The sequence below is a fragment of the Equus przewalskii genome, chromosome 29 (genome assembly GCF_037783145.1).
Source record: "Equus przewalskii isolate Varuska chromosome 29, EquPr2, whole genome shotgun sequence".
Taxonomy (NCBI): Eukaryota; Metazoa; Chordata; class Mammalia; order Perissodactyla; family Equidae; genus Equus; species Equus przewalskii.
This window is the reverse complement of record NC_091859.1, coordinates 26,952,698-26,977,930: the sequence shown is the minus strand read 5'-3', so window position 1 is coordinate 26,977,930 and position 25,233 is coordinate 26,952,698. Positions and strand designations below refer to the sequence as shown.

Below are 25,233 nucleotides of genomic sequence, written 5' to 3'. Positions count from 1 at the left end.
TTTCCCATCTTCTGACATGTAAATGTCTTATCAATAAGTCAAAAGTAGTTTCTACTTCTTGCCCACTAGGCGCAATCAGCATAACATCACCAGTGTAATGCACCAGTATGATATATTGTGTAAGGGAAAGGCAATCAAGATTCCTGCAAACTAAATTATGACGCAGGGCTGGAGAGTTGACGTACCTTTGAGATAGGACAATGAAGGTGATAGCCTTGCCAGCTGAACACAAACTGCTTCTGGTGGGCCTGTGGACAGAGATGGACAAAAAGGCATTTGCCGTATCAATAGCTGCATACCAGATGCCAGAGGCCGTGTTAATTTGCTCAAGCAATGACAACACATCTGGCACAGCAGTTGTAAATGTAGTCAGAAACTGGTTAAGTTTACAATAATCCACTGTGATTCTCCAAGATGAGTCTGTCTTCAACACAGGCCACATAGGCAAGTTGAATGGGGATGTGGTGGGAATCACCAGCCCTGCATCTTTCAAGTCCTTGATGGCGGCACTAATCTCTGCCCTTCCTCCAAGAATGCTGAATTATTTTTGGTTCACTATTTTCCTAGGTAGAGGCAGTACTAGTAGTTTTCACATGGCCTTTCCCATCATAATGTCTCTCACTTCACAGGTCAGGGAACCAATGGGGGGAGTCTGTCAGCTGCTGAGTACGTCTATTCCTCTTGTGAACTCCAGAACTGGGGAAATAACGCCAGGATGAGTTGAGGGACCCACTTGGCACACCGTTAGACCGACTTGAACTGAAACTCCATTAACCATTTGACCTCCATAAACCCCTACTCTGACAGGTGGACCGCAGTGACATTTCAAGTCTCCTGGATTAGTGTCAGTTTAGAGCTAGTGTCCAGTAGTTCCCAAAAGGTCTGATTATTTCCTTTTCCCCGATGCACAGCTACCCTGGTAAAAGTTGTAAGTCCCTCCGGGAAAGACTGGGAGAAAAATTAACAGTATAAATTTTTGGCAGTGTACTGGGATCCTTCCTCGATGGGACCCAGCTTCCCCTTCATTCAAGGGATTCTGACTCTGTAAACTGACTCAAATCTTGCAACTGACTTTCTGTTTTCATGATTCAACTTAGACTTTTTGTTCGCTTAACAATAACATTGCCTTATTCTTGGTGAAACTGAGAAGTTTCTTTTCTATCTTATAAATCTTGGTATCTTTCTTCATAGGAGTTGTATTTGTTTTATAGTGTATGGTGATCCCATGGGCTTTCCCAATATCATAAGATCTAGCATTTATCCTGTGCCTACTATTGCCAGGTGCCATTCTGAGTGTTTTACCTATATATTATTTATTCCTCATCCAACTCTATGTAGTAGATAGTGTTATTTGTTATACCCATTTTGCAGATGAAGCAATTGTGGCACACAGAGGTAAAGGAAGTTGCTCACAGTTGTGTGGGCAGTAAGTAAACTGTCATGTAAACCCATCTAGTTCCAGAGCCAATGCTTTTACCCAGCCTCTCCAAGCTGAGCAGGAAAGAGGATAGAGAGAGACTTAGGAGTCTGCTGTTCCTGGGATCTTTCCTCTGTTTTCTGGATAGTGTCAGACAGTCCATCAACTGTAAGGCAAGTTGGCTGTTTTAAATTCCAGTTAAGTTGCTTATCTATGTCAGCCCCCATCATAACCTCATGTCCAAAGGAGGAAGGTCCCTCCTTCTTCTTTCTTCCATGCTTCCACTTCTCTCATATTTGTTTGTACATCTGTAACCCATGAGGGCTGTTTAAAGATTTCAATTATTGATACAACAACCACTTCTTGAGCTAGTCACTGTTCCAAGCTCTGGGAACACAACAATGAACGAACCATATGAACCCTGTCTTCAGAGTGCCTACATTCTAGTGTGGGGGTGGATTTATATTTCAATAACTGTTTGTTGAATGAATGGTAAAATATTTCCACAATTTAACTTTTAAAGTCCTCCAACAGAAGATGCTCTTGGATCCCAGTAATTCACCCAAGCACTTTAGTCTCCCTCCATCACAAGAAAAAGCCCTACAGAATCCTCAAGAACATTTTCAACTTGGAAGTCTCCTGCCCTGGTCAAGAATCCAGATACTTAATGATGTCACTGAATGTGATGAGTAATGATGATGCTGGTGAAGAAACTAACCAAATATTTATAAATGTAATGATAGGAACGCAAAGCCATTCTGCCTTAAAGAGACCTGCATTTTCAGAATTGCTCCAGAAAAGGTGAGAGACAGGGAGGATAACCCAGGTGATAAAATTGGCCAGTAGCAAAAAATTAATAAATCAATCATGTATGGTATGGAAGTATAAGTGACACCAGGAGGGTCTGCGGGGTTGCAATATGGCCTGCTACAAGGTGTATATCCTGACCCAAATGAACACGGTAAATCAAACAGCCAAAGGCAGACTTTAAATAATAATCTTAATCAAGTAGCTATTGTGCATCTACTGCAAGGTGGCCTGGTTGTAGGTCTGATGATCTGAGGACAAGGAAGAGATGTTCCTGCATTCTGTCTGCCCACAGGAGAGTGTGGGCCTCAATTAGCAAAAGCAGGGATCCCAACCCAAAGCGTTGAGAAGCTACACTCCACCTGGAGTGTGACACCTATGCTCTCCCTTGCCTTTGGAATATGAGGTAGGTATTATTATACTTACTTGCACATGAGGACACAGAAGTTCACAGAGATTAGGTGACTGTTTCAGGTTCACACCTTTAACAAGTGGCAGAGCTTGGATTTTAAACCCAGGTTGGCCTGACTCTTAACACAATCCATGTGCTGAGTCACTGGCACAGTCTCGATAACTTGAAGGGTTAGGCATTCCCAGACTCGAGAGCATGGGATCTGTCTTCTCTGAGCAGACATTTGAGCCCTCTTTCTCAAAAGGGAACTGATCAGGCAACTGTGAATTTCTGGAGATTAATCCGTGACCGGAGTTTCTTGTCTATTTAATTCACCTAATGTGCGTTCAGTGGTGTTATAAAGGATTTGAACATGCGAGGGCTTTTGAAAACAATAATAACAAGAAAAAGTTCTCCAGCCCACACTTGCACTTGAAAGCCTGAGCCCCAGCCTGAGGCAGGATGTGAGAAAAAATATAATTAGCATCCACTCAGCCGTAGACTCTCAGGCCACAATTTCTTACCCTGGTATTAATCAACGCACATTTAGCCCTAGCCAATGTACACAACCCCAGGGCTCATAGCTTCTCCCTCTTCTCCACCCACCCCCTGGCTCGGATACCCAGTGGAGCTAAAAAGAAGTTTCAGGTATTGCCCTGGTCCCATTAGCTCACTCCATGGCAAAGACAGGGGAAAGTATTTGGGATGGCAAGTTTTCCAACCTTTGGGGAATCCAAATCCAGACAGACACCTAGAAAGCGGCCAAGCATTCTTTGGTGGAGAGGGTTCCAGAAGGCAGCTTCTTAACTCGGTAATCACTCATGTGCCATGTGGGCCTCCTCTTGCTGAGCTGGGACTCCCTAGCTACAGCTATACTGTGATGTCCTCCAGTCTAGATAGATGGAGCAGAGAGTACCCCTCTTTGGTGCGTTCCAGGAACACCATTACCGCCAGAGCCCAGGCACAGGCAGAGATTCTTAACTTTTTTGTCCCCTTTGGCCATAATGTTTTTTAGTGCTTAAAATAGAGTGCATATAATTACAAAGCAAGCTAGTTATATTAAAATAATTATCAAATATTTTAAAAATTAAATTTGTCATGGAGTGATATGTGTGCTTAATATATGCATTTAATAGTGAATTAAATAATATCTCCCTCTCCCTTTCTATTTAAATCAGAATTAAGTTTCAAGGTAAAGAAAATTAATCTCAACAAACATAACTATACCCAGCATTTTTTCTTATGGTGGTAAAATTTTAAGGCTTTCACTTCCCTAATAATGTTTAATTTGTTCTTCCATACTCATTCATTCATTTATTCATTCATTCTACTCAAAAATATGTACTGAGCAAGGCATTATGATCGTTTCTGAGCAGTGGTCAGACAATGATGCCCATTGGAGAAAGCTGGCCACGCCCACTCGTTTACATTTGCTCTGTAACGGCTTTCACACTCCATCAGCAGTGCTGAATAATTGTGTCTGAGACTACATGGCTTTCAAAGTTAAAAGTATTTGCTCTCTAGCCCTTTATAGAAAAAGTTTGCTGACTCCTGAACTAGGCATAGCCTTTAACCTCAGGGATTTTCCACAGTAGAAGAACGATAAAAACGAATCTCAACACAATGTCATAAATGCACCAACAATAATGTCTAAGGTGTAGAAATTACTAAGAGGAATGAAGGGAGAGAAGCATGGAAGGTTTCCTAGAAGAAGTAATATTTGAGTTCCTTTTAAAGAATAGAGGTTTCGTACAGGGACCAGCTCTCTGGGCAGAGGGTATCACATGTGTAGAGGCATAATCAGATAAATAGCATTATGTTTCTGGAAATTATCAGCACTTCACTATCACTGAAATATAGAGCTTTAGAAGGGAGTGACAAGAAATGACTGAAGAAGAAAGTGGAGATCAGACAATAAAAGGCTTTATGTGCCATACTAAGAAGGTCAAATATTCTTCCATAGATATTGGCAGTGCTGTCCAATAGAACTTTCTGTGATATGGAAGTGTTCTATAGCTGTACCGCCAATATGGTACCCACCTGCCACATGTGACCACTGAGTGCTTGAAATGTGGCTACTACAATTGAGGCACTGAATTTTTTCTTTTAATTAATTTAAATTGAAATAGCCACTTGTGGCTAGGGGCTACCGTAATGATTACTTCTAGATGATGGAAATTGAATGGATTTTCACACACTAATGTAGTGTGAAAGCAGTCACAGACCAAATGCAAATACATGGGCATGGCCAGCCTTAGCCAGCAGGCATCATTGTCTGACATCTTGGTCAGAAATGATCATAATGCCTTCCTCGAAACACGTTTTTGAGTGGAATGAATGAATAAATAGATGAATGAGTACAGAAGAACAAAACTATACATAATTAGGAGAGTGAAACACTTAAAATTGTAGTACCATGAGAAATGATACTGGGTGTAATTATGTTTGTTGAGATTACTTTTCATGATCTTGAAACTTAATTCTGGTTTAAAAAAGAGGGGAGGGAAGTCTTGTTATTAATCCACTAGTGAAATCTACTACTTAGGGGTCACCTGGTGGCATAATGGTTAAGTTCACTTTGGCAGCCTGGGGTTCACAGGTTCAGATCCCAGGTGTGGACTTACACACCACTCATCAAGCTATGCTGTGGCAGTGTCCTACATACAAAATAGAGGAAGATTGGCAACAAATGTTAGCTCAGGGCTAATCTTGCTCACCAAAAATAAATAAATAAATAAATCTATTTAAATAGACAAATGGGCTATCAGATCTCCTCTTTAACAAGATTACTCTGGCTGTGGATGAATTGAAAAAAAGCAAGAGTGAAAGACCATTTAGAGACTAATGGATAGTTCTGAAGAGAGAAGATCAAGATCTGATCTGAGGGAGTAGTGGTGGGAATAGAGAAGAGGATAGTTCTGAAGTATGTTAAGAAATAGAATTTACAGATGTTGGTGATCAATTAATCTTGGAAAGTGAAAGAATTTCTAAAAATGCCCCACTCATTCCTAAGTGTGACTTGACAGGGAGGCAGATGCCAAGATAGACACGAAGGATGAAGAGAAGTCCTGGTGGGAGGAAGAACGGATGGGGAAGATGATGAATTGAATTGAAGTTGCCTGTGGGCAATGTGAAGATGAGTACCTAGGTCTATTGAGAGGTGTGGGTTGAACACACAAATTAAGCACATTAATTAGTGAAGAGAATAGTATTATTGAGCCAAAAACTTTATCTTCCAGTCTTAGTTCTCCCACCACCCAGCTGGATGATTTTGGACATATTGTTTCTGGCCTCAGTTTCATCATCTGTAAAATGAGAGGATGTTGGACTGGAAGAGTGGCAAATTTTTTCTCTAAAAAGACAGATAATAAATATTTTAGACTTTGAAGGCCATACATGATCCCTGTTGCATAGTTTTCTCCTCCTCCTCCTTCTCCTCTTCTTCTTTCTTCTTTTACAACCCTTTAAAATGTGAGAAAACACTCTTAGCGTATGTTCTGTACAAAAACAGAGCTATAATTTTCTGACCCCTGGGCTACATAATCTCCAAGATTCTTTTCAAGCACAAATTGCTTTGGTAAGGAAACATGCGAGCTTCCCTTAAAAAAGCAGTCTTTTTCTAGTAGTTTAAATATATTTTGAAGGGAAGCATAACACCTATATAGAAAAGTACACAAGTCTCGGGGGATATCTTGATGGATTGCTGCAAAGCGAATGCACCATGTAAACACCACCCAAATCAGGAACTAGAACATTATTAGCACCCGAGAAGCTCCTCTTGCTACTTCTCAAGGTCATTACTTACCTCCTCTCCCTAAAGGCAGACACTATCCTGACTTAACAACATGGATTAGTTCGGAATCTTTTGAACTACATATACTCCTTAATGTTGGACTTAAACTCACACTACATTTGTGAAATTCATCCACATTGTTGCATGCCGCAGTAGTTTATTTCCATTGTTGTATAAAATTCAATTATGTTGATATGACACTATTAATTTATCCATTTGATCATTGATACATATTGGGACTGTGTTTTGTTTGGGGCCACTATGGATAGCGCTGCTATGGAGATCCTCAGATCTGTCGTTTGATATGCAACTGTATGCGTTTCGTTTTTTTCTTTTTTGAGGAAGATTAGCCCTGAGATAACTGCTGCCAATCCTCCTCTTTTTGCTGAGGAAGACTGGCCCTGAGCTAACATCCATGCCCATCTTCCTCTACTTTATATGTGGGATGCCTACCACAGCATGGCTTGCCAAGTGGTGCCATGTCTGCATCCAGGATCTGAACCAGCAAACCCCAGGCCGCTGAAGCGGAATGTGCGCACTTAACCGCTGCACCATTGGGCTGGCCCCGTATGCATTTCTGTTGGAAACAGAATTGCTGAGTCATAGTAGTGTGTCCATGTTGAGCTTTTTAGATACTGCCAAACAGTTTTACAGAGATATTGTGCCATCTTATACTGCTTTAAGCAATATACAAAAGGTCTAGTTGCTCCATACTGTGACAACACTTGGTAATGGCAGTCTTTTTAATTTTAGCCATTCTGGCAGATACATAGGAATATATCTGTAGATTTATCTGTATTTCACTGATGAATGAGACTGCGCATCTTTTTATATATTTATTTGCCGTTTAGATCCTCTCTTGTACATTTTTCTGTTGGCTGCTTGCTGCAGAAGTTCTTAACATATTCTAGATACAAGCACTTTATTCAATATATGAATATTACATATATCTTCTCCTACTCTTTGACTTGCCTTTCCATTCTCTTAAAGTTATCTTTTGATGATGGAAATTCCTAATTTTAATATAGCCCAATTTACGAATCTTTTTCTTTGTGGTTAATACTTCTCATGTCCTGTTTAAGAAATGTTCCCCTTCTCCAATGTCTTAAAAATATACTCTGTGTTGCTTTATAGATGTTTCATTATTTTATCCTTAACAAGTAGATATATTGCACCTGGAACTGTGTACACCGTGAGGTGGAGGAGTCAATATTTTTTTTCCATATGCATAGCCAATTGACCCAAGGGCATTTATTGAAAAGACTCTCTATACTGCATGCAGTGTTACATAAGTCATGTGTTGTGATAATGTGTGTGTGGGTGTTTTTCTGGAGCCTCCATTTTGTTCCACTTCTCCAATTATCTACCCATGAATATCGTATATCCCTCTACTTAGGTCTCCTTTAGTTTCCCTCAAAACTATTTTGTAATTCTCTCTATAGAGGTTTCACACATCTTTTGTTAGATTTATTTCTAGATATTTGATATCATTTGATGCTATTGTCAATGGCACCTTTTTAAAATTTTCATTGTTTCTGGAATATAGAAATATAACTAATTCCTTGTATTCAATGACCCTGCTGAATTCACTTACTAATTCTAATCCTACTAATTTTTAAAAGCAGAATTTAATTTTCTCCACAAGTGGTAGTATAACCACTATGTATTAAGAAAGAAAAAGATTTCTCTGGGTAACTAAAGTAAGAACAAATTCCTGATTTTAATTTTCTTCCTGCCTTCATCAGCACAATGGGTTGGCATTTGAATGAACCACAACTGGATTTTAAGGATTCATCCAGCCCTTAGATGTTCTCATTGCCCCTTAAGGTCAGCAATTGTGACACGTAGTGTAACAATGAAACAGTTCTAATCCAACCTTAGGTGATCTCAAATTGTTAATAAATACGTCTATGCTTGCAGGTGTATTTAATTTCAAGGGAAAACCACTTGCATAATCACAAAATTTAATGATCAAAAAAGCAAGGTTTTGTGTGTGTGTTTTATTTTGTTTTGCTTTTTGTAGTTTCTTAAGGAATTTCCTCGGTGGAGGAAAGCATCAAGTAAATGGCAATGATTACTGGTGAAATTTCATTTAGCTGGCTAGCTCTATTAGACAGTGTGATTATAAAAGCAGACAGTTGTTAAGATCAAAGAGGTCTTAGAGATAATCCACTCTAATACGCTTTTTGTTTTTTTACAAATGAGGAAATAAACCCAAATAGGTAGTGACTTACTCAGAGTTTAAGGGTTGGTTAGCAGTAGAGCCAGAACTACAAGCCAGATCCTCAGTTTCTAGCCCAGTGCCTTTTCATTAAACCATACTCTCTTCCATGCTCAAGAAGAAGGTGAGGGTGAGGACCCGTGGAATGCTCATGTTTGGAAGGTGGGTGGAGATTTCCATGATATATAATGAGGGGAGCAGGAGGCTAACACTCATTAGGTATCTGCCACAGGGAAGGCAATAGTCAAGGCATTTTCCACACATTATTTTATTTAATCCCCCCAGAAATTTATAAGCTAACCACTACTATTCTCACCTTACAGATGAAGCAATGAGTCTCAGCAATGTGAAGTGGCTTGCACAAGATCACATGTCCAGAGAACCACAACACTAATCTAGAACTGCTTAACTCCAACCCTTGAACTTTTTCTACTGTTCAGAAGAGGAGACGTGGGGCTTTTACACCATAAAAGTTTTATTTTTTATGTACTGTCAAGAATGACCAGAATTACAACAAGCCATGAAATTGACCAGCATCCCTATTTCTAGAAATGATTGGTCACTTGGAGATTTTGAGAATTCTGGGTTTGAGTTTTACCCAGCTCCATCACTAGACTATCTATTCACCTGAAAGTCCACAGCAGCATTGCTGGAACATATGGCAGGACTCCAAAATGACTGATGACAAGAGGATAGCAGCTAGAACTGAGTGTGTTATGCTTTGATTATTTATAACTTTATAATTACCCTGTAAAACAGAGATTTAAAATTCAACCTATCAAATGATTAGACAAAATTATGTCTTTAGGAAACATAGATATCCATCTACCTATCCAAGCTACCTTTTCATTCTGCATGAATTAAATAGTTTAAGTTAGGAAAAGACTTCCCTCAATAATCTGGGACTGTCTACCAAGCACATGATTAAAATCCACTATAGGATTACGTCTGTAGAATACTAAGCACAGTGCCCTTTCCTTCCTTCATTCATTTATTCATTCACACTTTTATTACTTGAAGACATTAGTTGAGCACTTATGATGAATCAGACCCACTAATAAGTATTGGGGAGACCCAGATTGATAAGACATGATCTTTCTTTGGTAATAACGTGTACATTTATGTGGAGACATGCAAGCAAGCATATCACTACTCATGACTCAACGGGTGGGTTCCCAAAAGAGGCATGTACAAAGGGCTATGGGAACACTGAGAAGGGACCAATTATATCTGCTGGTGGGAGGGAGAGGAAATGTCAGGAAAAGTTTCACTAAGGAAGTAATCTTTAAACTGGGCCTTGAAGAGTGAGAATTATTTCATCACTCGCCTCTTACCTGGATGGCCTCACCTGCCTTTTCAATGGCCTCCCTGACCTACCCTTGCTGCCCATCCCATCCACATAGCAACTGCGTGATCCTTAGAAAACAACTCAGACTGTGTCTTTGCTAAAGCTCTCCAATGGCTTCTCAGTGAAATTAGCATGAAATCTAAATTCCTTACACAGTCTTCGAGAGACTCTACATGATGTAGCTCTTGGCTGCCTCTCTTCTCGTTTCACTCCAGTTCCACCTTCCCCGTCCCCCAATTACTACATTTCAGTTACTCTGGGTTTTTTTCTGTTTATCTATGAGTTCTTTCTGGATATCACATTTTTACTAAAATAAATCATTGGGCCTTCAAAATATTTACTGTTGAAGAAGGATGCAACACCTTTCACATGAATTAAAATTGAAATTAAAAATCAAAGAATCATTTCCTGCTTCTTATCTTAGGAGCTTTGCACTTGCTGTTCCTTCTACGTGGACTGCTCCGCCCCAGAACTCTGTAAAGTTGTGTCCTTCTCTTCATCAGGATCTTAATTACTGAGAGGTCTTCTCTAATCATCTTAGCTAAATCACCGCCCCCCCCCCCCCCCCCCGTCACTTGCCATACTCACAAACTTCTCTCTACTTTGTTACCCTCTTTTTTCTCCTTCATGACCTTACTTAGGCCCAGATCGTTGTACTTATTTGTTTTCTATACCCACTCACCTTTGTAATTAGTATGCAAGCTCCTTCAAGTTAGGAACTACGACTATTTCTCTTTATTTTTTCCCCAGGACCTAGAATAGTGTTTGGCAAATAATAAATGATCAACAACAAATGATCAAATGGAGAAGGGGTTAGCTTACATTAAGAGTTCTTAAAGACGCTACTCTTATTATTGAGTTACATAATACATTTGTTTTGTTGGTAGCAAAAGTTTTAGGGAGATACATGCTAAAAATACACAAACTTCTATGCAGCAACTTCTTGAGCCTTTCTTGTTTGAGATGACATCAGTTCACCGGAATGGTTGAGGATACAGGGAATGCATTTTCCCCATGTGGATCAGGAAAAATCTCAAAGTAAATCTTGGCTTTTTGATTCTGTTTTCCTTGAAATTCCCTGATTTTAACAGCCAGTTGCCCAGCCTTCCTGTAAAGCATTTTAGGACATCGGTATGATGTTTTTAGGAAAATGTCAAAATGTAAATTGATATCATCAGAGGTTTTCAACAGTCAATCCCTATGAAGCAGTAAAAGCCGTGTTCATGGCTCAGGTGTCACAAACTCCTACCAACTCTCTGCTGTGTGCCTTGTAAACCTTAAAAGGCCTTTTACCAGTTTTAAATATAAACTTATGTTCTTGTAATGCTCCCCATATGATCCCATATGAAATCATAAACATAGCGAGCTGCCCTTCCACCTGCCAAGTTTATCACAGATCTTTCCCCTTGTACTGGTCCTTTTAAGGTTCCCAGAGCTGTTTATTATTCCCTTAATGACCCTATCCACAGTAGGAGAAGCATCTGGTAATCTCCCACAATCTGGGCAGTAGGTGTCTCCAGACTTGGGGTAAAGGGGAAGGAATTGAACATGAATTTTGGCTTGAAGAAATCTTTCCAATGTGTATTTCCAATCTCATTCACAGCTTTGAGATGGAAAGAAATTTCAAGCAGTTCATGAGAAGATTAAACAAACTAAGTTATAGAAAGTGATCAGCAAAATCCTGATCACAGTCAGTGCTCAACAAATGGTAGCAATTATCTATGATTGCGTCTATATTCTACCACATAATCCATGGTGTTAAAATCTGATTATGTGTCTGTCTTCCATCAAACCAGAGACTAGAGGTCAGGGGATTGATTTCTGCAGCACTAGAAATTAGCAAAGGGTCTGAAATATATTAGTCATTCAATTTATGCTTCCTGACCTAGACAGAGCACTGGCTTCTGGGTCCCATTCTATCACTGATGAGCTGTGAAACATTGGGTAACTTAGCTGAGCCTTACCAGGTCTCACTGTCCTCATCTGTAAGAGGAAGAGATTGGGTTTTATGGTCTCTAAGGCCCTTTCCAATTCTAACATTCCATGGCTCTACTAAAGCAGTACTATTAAGCTAAGGAGGATTATTAGGAACTGTTGGAGCCAAATTCCATTTTCCTTCTCTTGTCCTGACCACCTCCTCTACAATGATAAATTATCCAAGCTGATTTCCAAGCAATCCAAGTGATTGTTTTGCTGCTATTAAGATTCCATTCTAGACTTTCAGAGTTTATTCCAACCCAGAAAACATGATGGAAGGTGGAGATGGATATGAACCAAATGTTACCCTGGTCACTTTGCCCCACTCCACTTCCTAACTGCCTATGCATGGTTCATGGAGGCCCATGGTCTCAGGTAGCAAATAATTATTTAATAGTTTAGTTAAACAATGGTTTAATTGTTTAAAATGGTTTAACTCAGCTCAGCAAATAACTGTTTGTGCCTGCTGTATGCCAGGTACTGGTTAGATTCTATAGATACAGATTGAATGAGAAAAATCTAAATGTACCATGACTAAAGAATGCTATCTGCAAGGCTGACGCTTATTCACAGTCTAATTGAACATGTTTTCTTTTTTCCAGATAAAGACAGCTAGATGTAGAAACCCAAGGCCAAACCAGTTAAATCCTAAAATGAGTGAAACATAAGAAATATAGGTTTCTTAGGTTCCAGACAATCACATATAAACAATTACCACAGAGCCTAGAAGTCAATAAATGTTATTTTCCTTCTGCACCTTGTTTGGTTGACATGTAGAGGTCATTCTGCATTCCTTGGCCACTTACCCCCAAGTTGTCAAGTCTGCCTTCTTAATATTGCTGGATTTCAGCCACTTCCCTACATTTTAACCTAAAATGATCTTCAAGCTTCTGCTCTCTCTCTGCTGGCATTAATCTGCTAAATTTTTCCTAGTGCCAGTCTTGCCTCCATTAATCTGCTCTAAACACTGAGGCTTGAGTGGTTTTTCTGAAGTTCAGATTTGTATGTTCCAACTGCTTAAACCAGAGATGGTAAGGAAGGGACAGAGCCAATAAATATTTAGTGATGCAGCAATCAGTAATTGGTGATTGAGTACATTTAGGATGGAGGGGTAAAAGTTATGAAGAAAGAGTCAGGAATGAGTTATACTTTACAACTTCATTAAATAGATGGGTGGTCGTGACACCAAAAGAAAAAGAATAAAGGAGGAGCAGGTTTGGTGGAGATGGTGGTGTAGGGAATGCTATGGCTCATTGCCCAGGATTCCTCCAGTTGCTGGAAGTGTGGCTGCTGATGACTCATTCTGAGACTCTCCCAGGAATGGTCATTACCAATTCCACCAGTGTCTCTCCCTCAGCTCACACCTATGCTTGCATGAGAGCTCCTTTTGACCAAATGATGGAGGAAGAAAAATGCCAAACTAGGTTCATGGTTGAGTCACGTTGACATGTGGGTGCAAGTCAAAAATGCTTGCTGCTTTGTTGTAGCTCCTCTCAGCATGGCTCTAAACGATAGTGGTGAGAGAAAATCTTCCCAATGAGCAGAACTTTAAATGGTGCGTTTGATCATCTACTTTGTGTAGAAAGGGAAGTGTTGAGAAAAGGTTATTTATGGGTTAATTGATGGTGGTAAATAACTTGTCTGGTTGGCCCAAGGTCTAGAAGAAGAATATCTGGAAGATCAAGAATATTAGCAAGCAAAAATTCAACCAAGTAAATTTAAAGATCTAATTGGCTTTACTCAATGATTCATGAATCTGGCAGCATCCCCTCCAGTAAATAGAAAGGCACTCCAAGGAATTGTACAAAATGGAAGGCATTATAGGCAGAAACTGGGAAGGACAAAAAAGTTATTAGCAAAAGAAAAGAGAGAATTGTTCCAGGTGAGGTCACCTTTCTTTGGGGGAAGGACAGCAGGGGTCTTATCAGACAGATGACCTCACTAGTGTTGATAGGATTTCCAGACCTCTGGTTTAAGGTCACATTCCTGGGAGGGGTTAAAACTGCAATTAATTCTTTGTTTGCTATTCTGGGGGCAAGTGACTTTACCTTGGGCCTGTTTCTTTTTTTTTTTTCTTTTTAGCAAGAAGAAGAAGGTCTGGAGAAGAGGTATATGGATTGATTTATGAGAATGAACACAAAATGTGAATAATTTGTATCATATGTTAAAACCCACCAGAAAGCATCCATGATAGAAGAGGCACTAAACAACTAAGTAGACAGCACGACTTAGCCAGTTGACATCAGTTATTGGTCACTCCACTGATGGGACAATAGGCACATGAACAGAGTAGCCATGGTGACAGCTGTAGAAGCTATGCATGGGCTAACAGCATGGGCTCGCATGCTTCGGGTTGATCTAGCTTCCATCATTGCCAAATGTCCAGTCTGCCAACAATAGAGGCCCAACACTAACATCCCAATACGGCACCATCTCTAAAGGAGAATAGTCAGTTGCTTGGTGGCAAGTAAACTACATTGGGCTCCTTCACCCTGAAAGGGGCAACAGTTCATTTTGACTAGAATTGACAAATATTCCAAGTATAGGTTTACCTTTAATGCCCACAGAGCCTCAGTAAGCGCCTCTATCAGAGGGATTAAATATCATGGAGTATATAGCCTTTTCAGATTGGTTTCTTTTACTTAGTAATATGCATTTAAATTTCCTCCATGTCTTTTCCTGGCTTGAGAGCTCATTTCTTTTTAGTTCTGAATGATAGTCCACTGATGGATGTACCACAGTCTATTTTCCATTCACCTACGGAAGGACATCTTGGTTGCTTCCAATTTTGGCAATTATGAATAAAGTTGCTACAAGCATCTGTGTGCAGGTTTTTGCACGGGTTTTCAACTTATTTGGGTAAATATCAAGGTGCACAATTGCCAGATCATATAGCAAGACTATTTTAAGTTTTGTAAGAAACTGCCAAACTGCCTCACAAAGTGTCTGTATCATTTTTCATTCGCACCAGCAATAAAGGAGAGTCCCTGTTGCTCCACATCCTTGCCAACATCTGGTGTTGTCATTATTCTGAATTTTGTCTATTCTAACAGTTACTTAGTGGTATCTCATTGTTTCTTTTCTTGTGAGGAAGATTGGCCCTGAGTTAACATCTGTTGCCAACCTTCCTCTGTTTGCTTGAGGAAGCTTGTCGCTGAGCTAACATCTGTGCCAGTCTTCCTCTATTTTATGTGGGATGCTGCCACAGTGTGGCTTGATGAGCAGTGCTATGCTATGTCCGTGCCTGGGATCCGAACCTGTGAACCCCAGACCACCAAAGCTGAACATGTGAACTTAACTACTATGCCACCAGGCTGGCCTCTCATTGTTGTTTAACTTTGCATTTCCCTGATGATATGTGATGTGGAGCATCTTTTCATATACTTATTTGCCACTTTGACATCTTATTTGGGGACATGTCTGTTCAGGTCTTTGCCTATTTTTAAATCAGGTGTTTTCTTATTGTTGAGATTTAAGAGTTCTTTGTACATTTTGGATAACAATTTTTTTTATCAGACATGTCTTTTCTCCTACTCTGTGGCTTGACTTCTCATTCTCTTGAAAAAAAGAAATCTTTAAAATGGAAAATGTCATTGAAATTAAACACACACACACACACACACACACACACACGCACAATGTTGGTTAAACAATAGTATAGACACAGTAGACACAGCTACTAAGTGTCTACTTAAAACAGTGCCAGAAAATTAGAAGACAGATCTGAGCAAATCACCCAGAGTTGGAAAATATTTAAGTGCTATTAAAATATGTGAAAAGAGTGGGAAAGTCAAACAAAAGTCTAACAGGAGCTCAGTAAGAAGTGAACTGGGGAAATGGGCAAGAAGTGATCATCAAAGTAATAATGGCTAAGAATTTTCCAGAATTGAAGACACAAAATAAAATACTCATTTCTATACACTGTTGGAACCTACAGAGTGTCCAAGATAAAATATATTAAAAGATACAAAAGCCAAAAGATAGATTTTCTACAGATGAATGAGTTCTATAATTAGACCTATAGAAAACTTCTCATCTGCACTAAATTTGTCAGAAGACAGTGAAATTATGTCTTTGAAGTGATGAGAAAAATGATCTGTGAGAGTAGAACTCTATATTTAGCTAAACTATCATTCAAGAATATGGGTAAAATAAAGACATTTTTTACATGTAAAAACAGAAAATTTACTAGGCATCCACCTTAGAAAAATTTACTAAAGGCTGTAATGCAGCAATGAGAAATTGAACCTAGAAAGGAGTAGGACACAAGAAACAATAGAAAGGAAAGAAATAAGTGCTGACAAAACAATGACATATTGCTTATTTTGAGGGAGGTGACCTGGATGAGGAATGTTAAAAGTCTAGTGGAAATATTTTTTTCCAAATGAATAGCTGATTTTTCTAACATTGTTTATTGAACAAACTATGTTCCTAATAGAAGTGAAATATCATCTTCATCATATATTAAATTCCTATATATACAATTTATTCTGGACTTCCTATTGTCTTCCCAATGAGCTATTTGCCTTTTGACAAATCCATACCACACTATTTTGATTATAGTAGCTCTATAATATAGCTTAAAATCTATCTGAGGAATTTCATATTTTTACATTTTTTTCCAAAATTTTCTTAGCCACTTTTATTATTCATGCTCTAAACCAGGGGTCAGCACACTTTCTCTATAAAAAGCCAAACAGTAATTTTTAGTCTTTGAGGGCATAGTTTCTGTCACAACTACTCAACTCTGCCATTGTAGCATAAAATAAGTCATGGTAGTATGTAAATGAATGGGTGTGGCTGTGTTCCAATAAAGCTTTATTTACAAAACAGGCAGCAGGCTGGGTTTAGCTGGTGGGCAGCAGTTTGCCAATCCCTGTTCTAAACCATTTCTTACTTCCAATTTTTTTCAATACTAACCTGTCTTTGTCATATTCCTTCTGGGTTCTGCCTTCAAGGTTTATTACTTTAATTATTGAAGTGTCAGTCTTCCCTATGGTCTTGGATATCTCACTACTGTAATACATCACAGTACTTTGAAAGTCTGTGTATAGGACTTACTTAGTTAAAGGCAGAGACAATCCCTTCCTCTGCTTTATGATTCCAACATGGGTTTATGACTCCAAGATCTAATAGAATGTTTAATACAGAGTAGATGCTCAATGAACACTGTCAGAAGAAGGCAGAGAGAGGAATCTGGAATCTATTCTAACCCTCTTGTTTGACACTTTGGAAACATATTGTCTCAAATTTATAAAATAAGTTAATGACAAAAGTGGGGAGACAAGTAAAAAGACAATTATAGTACAGAGAAATAAGGCAATGGTAGTACAGACAAATAAGGACTCGGTTGGAATTAATATGGGAGCTCTATGGGAGCTTATGTTTGACATATGGAGGTCAACGAGAAAGTCATGCTTAAGTAAATATCTAAAGGATAAGCAGGAATTCAGCTGGCAAAGGGGCAAAGAAGGGAGAATGCTCCAAAAAGAAGCAAAGATACACATAAAGGTTTAGAAGTGAGAGAAATCATGGCTGATCTGCAATAGTTCAGTGGAGCTGGAGCTTGGAGTGAGAGGTGGGATGGAGAGGGAAGCAGAGGACAGATGAAGTAATAGACTCCAATGAGTCAAAGGGTAGGGAACAACCTCTAACTGAAGTCTAGGCTTGGGAATAAACTGCTCTAATAGAGATTTCCCAGGCTGAACAAGCAAAACTCTGGATGAAGTACAGGGGATGGGTATATCCAAGCAAAGAAAGATACTATAGTCTTGGGCAAATTGTGATTTGCTTGAAGCAAGAGAATGACATGAAGTGCTGGTGTAAGGGGCCAAAGAACAGTTAGCCGGTTGACAACATCTGCCCATAGCTGTAATAGGAACAAAAGAAGGGGGAACACACACACACACACACAGACATCCAGGAGCTCGCCTGCCGAACAGTCATCAGTGTGGGATTCTCTTGTTCCTGCTGTTACTCTCTGATGAAACACACAGCAGCAACACGATGTGCTCTCTGGGGCAGACAAAAAGGTTTCAGCAATCGGGGGGTGGGTGAGTTGGGGGGAATGATTGGGAACATCTGCTCTGTGAAGACACTTGAAAAGTAATCTTCTAACTGCTTGGGGAAAACATCTGGGCTGCACACCCCAGACCACCAGTGGTGCAGTAAGTAGGGAAAGACTGGGGGACTTGATGAGGATGGAGGCAGAGTGGATGAAGAGTGAGCTGTAAGCTACAGAGAAATGACATGGCCTCTGGGAGAGTTGGTGTGGCTTGGGGACTCTCTCTCTTGCAATGACCAAAGGTAGGTGGAATTTTCATCCACTGAGCTCACTGAAAAGGCTGACTTGGTCCATGCCATTTGGGAAACCATCCCTAACCCTTCAGTCTTCAGAGTGCTAAAATATCAAGTGGTGAACAGCTACCATGAGGAAGAAAGAATAAAGCTTCTAACGGTCTCATTCACTTTTAGGAAGGTGTGTGTGGAGAGGGAAGAGAAGAACCAGAACAATTTTTGAGATGAACAGACAGGGCTCCTTGAATTTGGCACGTTTCTCATGCATTAGCCTCTCTCTCCAGTCAACTTATTAATTTGGAAAATTCAACATGAATTCCTTGAGGTGGATTAGAACATCATAGGTTTTCTTCAATTCATCCATTTACAACTATATTATAGAGTTTCTTTTTTTGGGGACTGTGCAAGACTCTGAAGCCAGTTAAGAGAAACAACTTCTAGTAAATAGGAGTTGTATAGAGTTTTTCAACTTTCAAAATCTGGGAGTTGAGGAAAATGACATATAGGGAGTAAAATTATTTTCAAGAATCACATAACTGGTAAAGGAGTAGATCCTGGACTGGACTGAGTTTTCTGACTTTAATTTTTTCTATAAGCTCATGTTTTCATTCCTCTGTGAAAAAACAAAAAAATCCTTTCTAGTTGGAAAGGTAAGATGGCCAACCAGGGAATAGTTAGAGAGATATTTTAAAGCTAAGTCTGGAACAAAGAGTATGCTTCAAATCACATGCCCTTTCAACACTGGGAAAAGAGAGAGACCAGTGGGGAGAATAGAAGGAAAGAAAAGTTCTTCTTAGAGAAATGAACCTGGGTAAGTGGGACAGGGCTGGTCTTTCCCTACATCTGAATAAGCAACATATTTGTGCTCCAATCTCTCATTTCTGGAACTCCAAGGTAGAATAACAGGCCTCCTCTACACACCTGGGGCCCACTGCAGTTGTAGGAAGTAAGGCTGCAAAGGAAAATCCTGGAGCCAGTGAAAGGCATAGACATAGTTACTTGGTATTGTGCAATCACTGGGTCAAGATACTGTGTTGGGTTTTTTACATCTTCATAACAACCTTCTAAAGTAGGTATTATCTCCCTCACTTTATGAAAGAGGAAACTGAGGCTCACAGAGGTCTAGTGAGTAGAAAGGGAAAGGTAGATGAGGTCTCCGAACTACTCTTGTCACAGGTGCTTTGTATGATGGTGGTCATCCCTGTCAGAGTTCGTCACACACGTCTTATTATTAGAGAAATAAATTAGAGAAGTTATAGAGAAATTACTGGAGAAAAGGCTCGAGTCACATCACATCATGTTACCCATATGTTACCCCTGTTTCTCTTTCCAACATTTTACACTGGACAAATCAGGATAAAACGAACCAACAAAGAGTGGCAGAAGCAAACAAATCCCCGAAGGGCAGGTTGGTATGTATCTGAAACTGATTAGGCATTGCTCCGCTCATTGCTGCTGGCGGTACGGGAAGTTGGGAACGCAGGGATCTGGAATCAGAACCATCACCTGTGAAGAGTGACGGTAGGAAAACAAGCCCAGCTGTGAAAGCTGCAGGGGAGTAATTCAATGTGCAGAACGGCACCTTAAAGAAATGGCAACAGACAACAGGTGGTGGGTCAGTAAAGCAGTGGGGATCAGTGGACACCAAGTCCAAGGCAAAGCACTGCATGTCCCCACCCATGGAAGGAACATATTGAAAGGAAATGTTGGGAACAAGTAAGCACGCATACTTGAACTTGCTTGACTAAAGGATGGGACTTCTGCCTAGGCACGCACAGCTTCAAAGGAGACACATTTGGAGCAAGAAAGGAGAAGAATTAGCAGAATACAAGAGCAGGCTATGCCAGGAAACCCAGGCAAACAAGCAGAGGCAGCTGGCACCTGGAGAGCAGAGGCCCACCCACTAGAGATGATGATTCTACTTCTTGAGAGGCAATTGACAAAACAATGCAAAGCCTGCAGCACAGAGAGTTTAGCAAGTGACAGGCTCATACGGAACAAGATAGGAATTCAGTGCCCAAGAGGACAGTGTAAGCCTGCCTCTTTACCTGAGTTTAACCCATTCCTAAAAACCTGTTGGATAGCAAATGTTTAGACAGTGGAAGCTTATAGTCCCTTATTTTGAAAGAGAATAATAATAATAATAATAATAATACCCTTGTGTCCTTCTTTAAACCCCAAACAATATCCCAAAATGTCACAAAGCAGCCATATTGTAATCCATTATGGATTTCTGCCCAAATAAACCAATAGTACTTTAATAATTTTTCTATTTTCTCACACATAGAAAAAATTATATGCATGACAGATGAAGACAAAGTTATGATAAAGATATATTTTTTATGCAGTCACCTTTCGCAATATACTTTATTTACTTTTTTTTGAGGAAGATTAGCCCTGAGCTAACCACTGCTAATCCTCCTATTTTTGCTGAGGAAGACTGGCCCTGAGCTAACATCCATGCCCATCTTCCTCTACTTTATATGTGGGATTCCTACCACAGCATGGCTTTTGCCAAGCAGTGCCATGTCCGTACCCGGGATCCAAACCGGTGAACCCTGAACCGCCGAGAAGCAGAACGTGTGCACTTAACCACTGCACCACCAGGCTGGCCCCTTAATATGCTTTATACCTTCCAATCTTTCTTCCAATAAATGGACTTTCCAAAGCATCTCAAGCCCACCAACTTTCTTTTCCATTTTCCTATGAAATATCCTCACTTAATGTGGTGAAGATGACAGTAATAATGCATCATGTGTTGAAATAACGAGATGTAATTATATTAGAGCAACTGAGATACAGCTGCAACACATTGTGCATGTTCTCTCACCTACAATCACAGGTGACTGAAACAATTTTGCTGGCATACATGTCCTGATGCGCTTTTTTTTTTTGGATAAATATTTGAGTAATGAGAGTTCAGGTAGTGAGAGATTCCTGCAAAGGAGAAGTAGGTGTTGGAAATAACAACCTTAAAGGCAAAAACTCTGATTTACAATGTTTGAATCCTTTTGATGTGCCAGAGATATGAAAAACAGTACAATCTTGCTATCAGGCTTTGGGTAGCGTCTAGTGAATTTGTAAATCATGGAGCTGCTTTGTTTCAAGGTCAGAAAGCCTGTGCAGCCAACTGGAACTCCTGCATCCAGGAATCAATCCCCAAATATCCAAACTTGAGTGGGGTGAGTAATCACAAGCTGTTACCATCAAGTAGACACCTTATTGCCTCCATTTTACAGGTGAGAAAACACAAGTGAGATGGCTAATAAATGGCAGAGGCTGATGTAAAATAGGATCTGTAGGACCCAAAGGCTGTGCGCTAAATGCCAGACTTCCCCTTGAGAACCACCTAACTCTCACTCTGACTAGTTAATAGGCATTTGATGCCTGATTAGTGTTAGTCAAACTCAGGTGACGTAAAGTGTCTTTGAAGGCAGGCACTGGCCAATTTTTCTGTAAAGGGCCAAATACTAAAGATTTTAGGCTTTGTGGGCTGTGTATTCTCGGTTGTGCCCACTCTATTTTTGTAGCCAGAAAGTAACCACAGACAATACATAAACAAATAGGCATGGCTGAGTTCCAATAAAACTGAATTTACAAAAGCAGGTGATGAGTCCGATTTCGCCTGTGGGCATAGTTTTCTGACTTCTCCTTTAAAGGAAAAAAATTCTCTCCGACACAGATTTATTTTAGGATCCTCAGTATCTATGAACTTGAGTTTTAAAAATTGTGACTTAAGGAAACTCTTTTTTTTTTTTTTTTTTTTTTATTCCTGAGGAAGCTTAGCCCTGAACTGACATCTATGGCCAATCTTTCTATTTTTTTGCTTGAGAAAGATTAGCCTTGAGCTAACATATGTGCCAGTCTTCATTCACTTTATATGTGGGATGCCACCACAGCATGGCTGATGAATGATACAGGTCTGCACCAGGGATCCAGGCTCTGTGATTAGTAGCTTCACACAGGTAGCTTGAAATTCATCATGGTGGGAGTATGTTTACACCATGGACATGGGAAAATACTACAAATCAGAGCTTTTTAGTCCAAACAACAGTTTCTTAAGCATCATTGTCACTGGAGAAACCCCAGTATCCTTTCTTTGTTTAATATGGCTAGATTTGATGTAATATTTTGTTGAGGATTTTTGCACCTATGTTCATGAGGGATATTGGTCTGTAGTTTTCTTTTCTTGTTACATCTTTCCCTGATCTTGGTATTAGAGTAATATTGGCCACATAAAACGGGTTGAGAAGAGCTCCATTATCTTCAATTTTCTGGAAAATTTTGCAGAGAATTGGTATTATCTTCTTCTAAGACATTTAGTAAAATTTGCCAGTGAAACTGGCAAAACAATTTGGCCTGGAGTTTTCTTTGCTGGACGGTTTTTAATTACCACTTCAACTTTAAAATAGATATAGGACTATTCATATTTCATATGTCTTCTTGTATGAGTTTTGGCAGTTTGTGCTTTCCATGGAATTGGTCCATTTCATCTAAGTTGTCAAATTGATGGGCCTACCATTGTTAGTATCCTTTGAATGCCTGTAGAGCCTGTAGTGATATCTCCCTTTATTCTTTATATTGATAATTTGTGTCTCTTCTGTCTTTTTTATTTTTTAATTTTCTTGGTCATTCTAGCCAAAGATTTACTAAATTTATCGATTTTTTAAGAAAAAACTACTTTTTGTTTTATTTATCTTTTCCAATTTTAGTAATTTCTGCTCTTTATCATCTTCTTAATTTCACTTACTTTGAGTTTAGTTTGCTCTTTAATTTTAGTTTCTTGAGGTGTAAGCTTAGATTACTGATTGAAAAATGATATTTTCTAATATAAGCATCTAATACTATAAATTTCCTTTAAAAGTACTTTCCATAAAATGCTGTATCTTCATTTTCATTCAGCTCAAAAATATTTTCTAATTTCCCTTGAGGTTTCTTCTTCAACCGACAAGTTATTTAGAAGTGTGTTTTTTAACTTCCAAATATTTATTAATTTTCCAGATATCTTTATATTATTGATTTCTGGTTTATTTATGGTTACAAAACATACTCTATGATTACAATTCTTTTAAATTTGTTAATTTGTTGTTGTCCTTCTTCCTACGGCTCAGAATATGTTCTCTCTTAGTGAATGTTCCAAGTGCACTTGAAAAAAATGTGTTTTTCACTCTTATTGGGTACTCTATTAATGTCAATCAGGTCGAGTTGGTTGATAGCGTTGTGCAAGTCTACTATATTCCTGCTGATTTTCTCTCTAACTTTCTTTACCAATTATTGATAAAAGAATGTTGAAAATTCCTATAATTGTGAATTTTTCTATTTCTCCTTTTAGTCCTATCAGTTTTTGCTTCATGTATTTTAAAGTTCTGTTATTTGATCTATGCACATTTAGGATTGTTATATCTTTTTGGTGAGTTGGCCCTTTTTTATTATGTAATGTTCCTCTTTATTCCTTGTAATTTTCCCTGTTCTAAAGTCTACTTTGTCTGATATTAATATAGTCACTCCAGTTCTCTTTTTATCAGTTTTCATAGTATATATTTTCTATCCTATTACTTTTAACCTCTCTATATCACTATATTTAAATTTAATTTCTTGCAGATAGCATATAGTTTCACCTTTAAAAAAAATCCATCTCTGTCTTTTAATTGATTTAGATTTAATGCAATTAGAGATATGATTTACATCTCCCATTTTATAAGTTTTCTGTCAGCCCCCTCTGGTTTTTGTTCTTCTATTTACCCTTTCCTGCCTTTTTTTATTTGAATTTTTTTATTATTTCAGTTTCTCTACTGGTTTCCTGGATTTATCTCTTTGTAGTACTTTTTCAGTGGTTGCTCTACAGACCACAATATTCATGCATAACTTTGTACCGTATTCTTAGAGTTAATATTTTACCACTTCAAGTAAAATATAAAAGACTTACAACCAAAAAGATCCCTATAGTCTCCTCTTTCATGTTTAGTCATCACATGTATTCCATCTACTGTGTATTACATCATACATATTACATATATTGAAAATTCCATCAGACAATGTTATAAATGTTTGTTTCAATAGCCATACAAATTTTTAAAGATTTTTAAGATGAGAAAAAAGTCTATTATATTTACCCAGCTATTTACGATTTCTGTTGCTCTTTCTTCATTCCTGAAGTTTCAAGTTTCTGATATAATTTTCCTTCAGGCTGACGAACTTACCTTAGCATTTATTTTAGAGTAGGTCTACTGGTGACAAATTGTCAGTTTTACTTCATCTGAGAAGGCTTTCATTTTGTTTTCATTGCTGAAGGCTATTTTTGTCGGATGTCAAATTCTGGGTCCATAGTTCTTTTCTGTCATCACTTTAAAGATGTTGTTCCACTTTCTTCTAGTCTCTGTGGTTTCTGACGAAAATTTCACAGTTATTTGAGTTGCTGTTCTCCTAAACTTTGTATTTTAAAGCCACTGAATTATGAGGTGGTTTGTTACATAGCAATAGAGTATTGAAAGACCCTCAAACTCTATATTCCAGTCACACTAAACTTCATTTAGTTCTCTGAAAGCCATTCACTTTCTTTCTCCTGGAACTTTGCACGTTGGTCCCTCTCCATGGGAACTGCACCCTCACACACGTACACACTCTGTCGCACTCTCTCCAAGGTGCCATACTACCTCTTCACCTTTCAGGTTTCAGATTAACTGTTTCTTCCTTCAAAAGGAGCTTCCTTGACCCTCCTGCTCTATAAGTCTACATCAAGAGCCCCTCTCACACATTCTGGTAACACCAACCGTGCTTTCCACATCATAACTTTTAAAATAAAATGAAACAAGTATTGAGCACTCACTACATGCTTGGCCTTGTTCTAAATGCTTTGCACGCTTTGCATGAAACAACCCTGGCATTCCCTCTATTTCCCAAGGAGGAAACTGAAGAATAGATTGGCTAATTTACCTGCCCATAATCACAGAGTACAGTCAATTAGTGGTTGAGCCAGGATTTG

At 38.9% G+C, this 25,233-nt stretch overlaps 1 long non-coding RNA gene across 2 annotated transcripts in view; it reads right to left on the bottom strand.

The window, feature by feature from the left end:
* Window positions 1-25,233, bottom strand: part of LOC139080267 (uncharacterized) — a 189,442-nt gene that overhangs the window by 54,978 nt on the left and 109,231 nt on the right. Inside the window, exon 4 of one of the 2 annotated variants that reach the window (XR_011534616.1) lies at window positions 186-248. The exons of the other annotated variant lie outside the window; for it this stretch is intronic. This is a non-coding gene — a long non-coding RNA (uncharacterized lncRNA). The remainder of the gene's footprint in view (window positions 1-185; window positions 249-25,233) is intronic. 2 annotated transcript variants of the gene reach the window in all.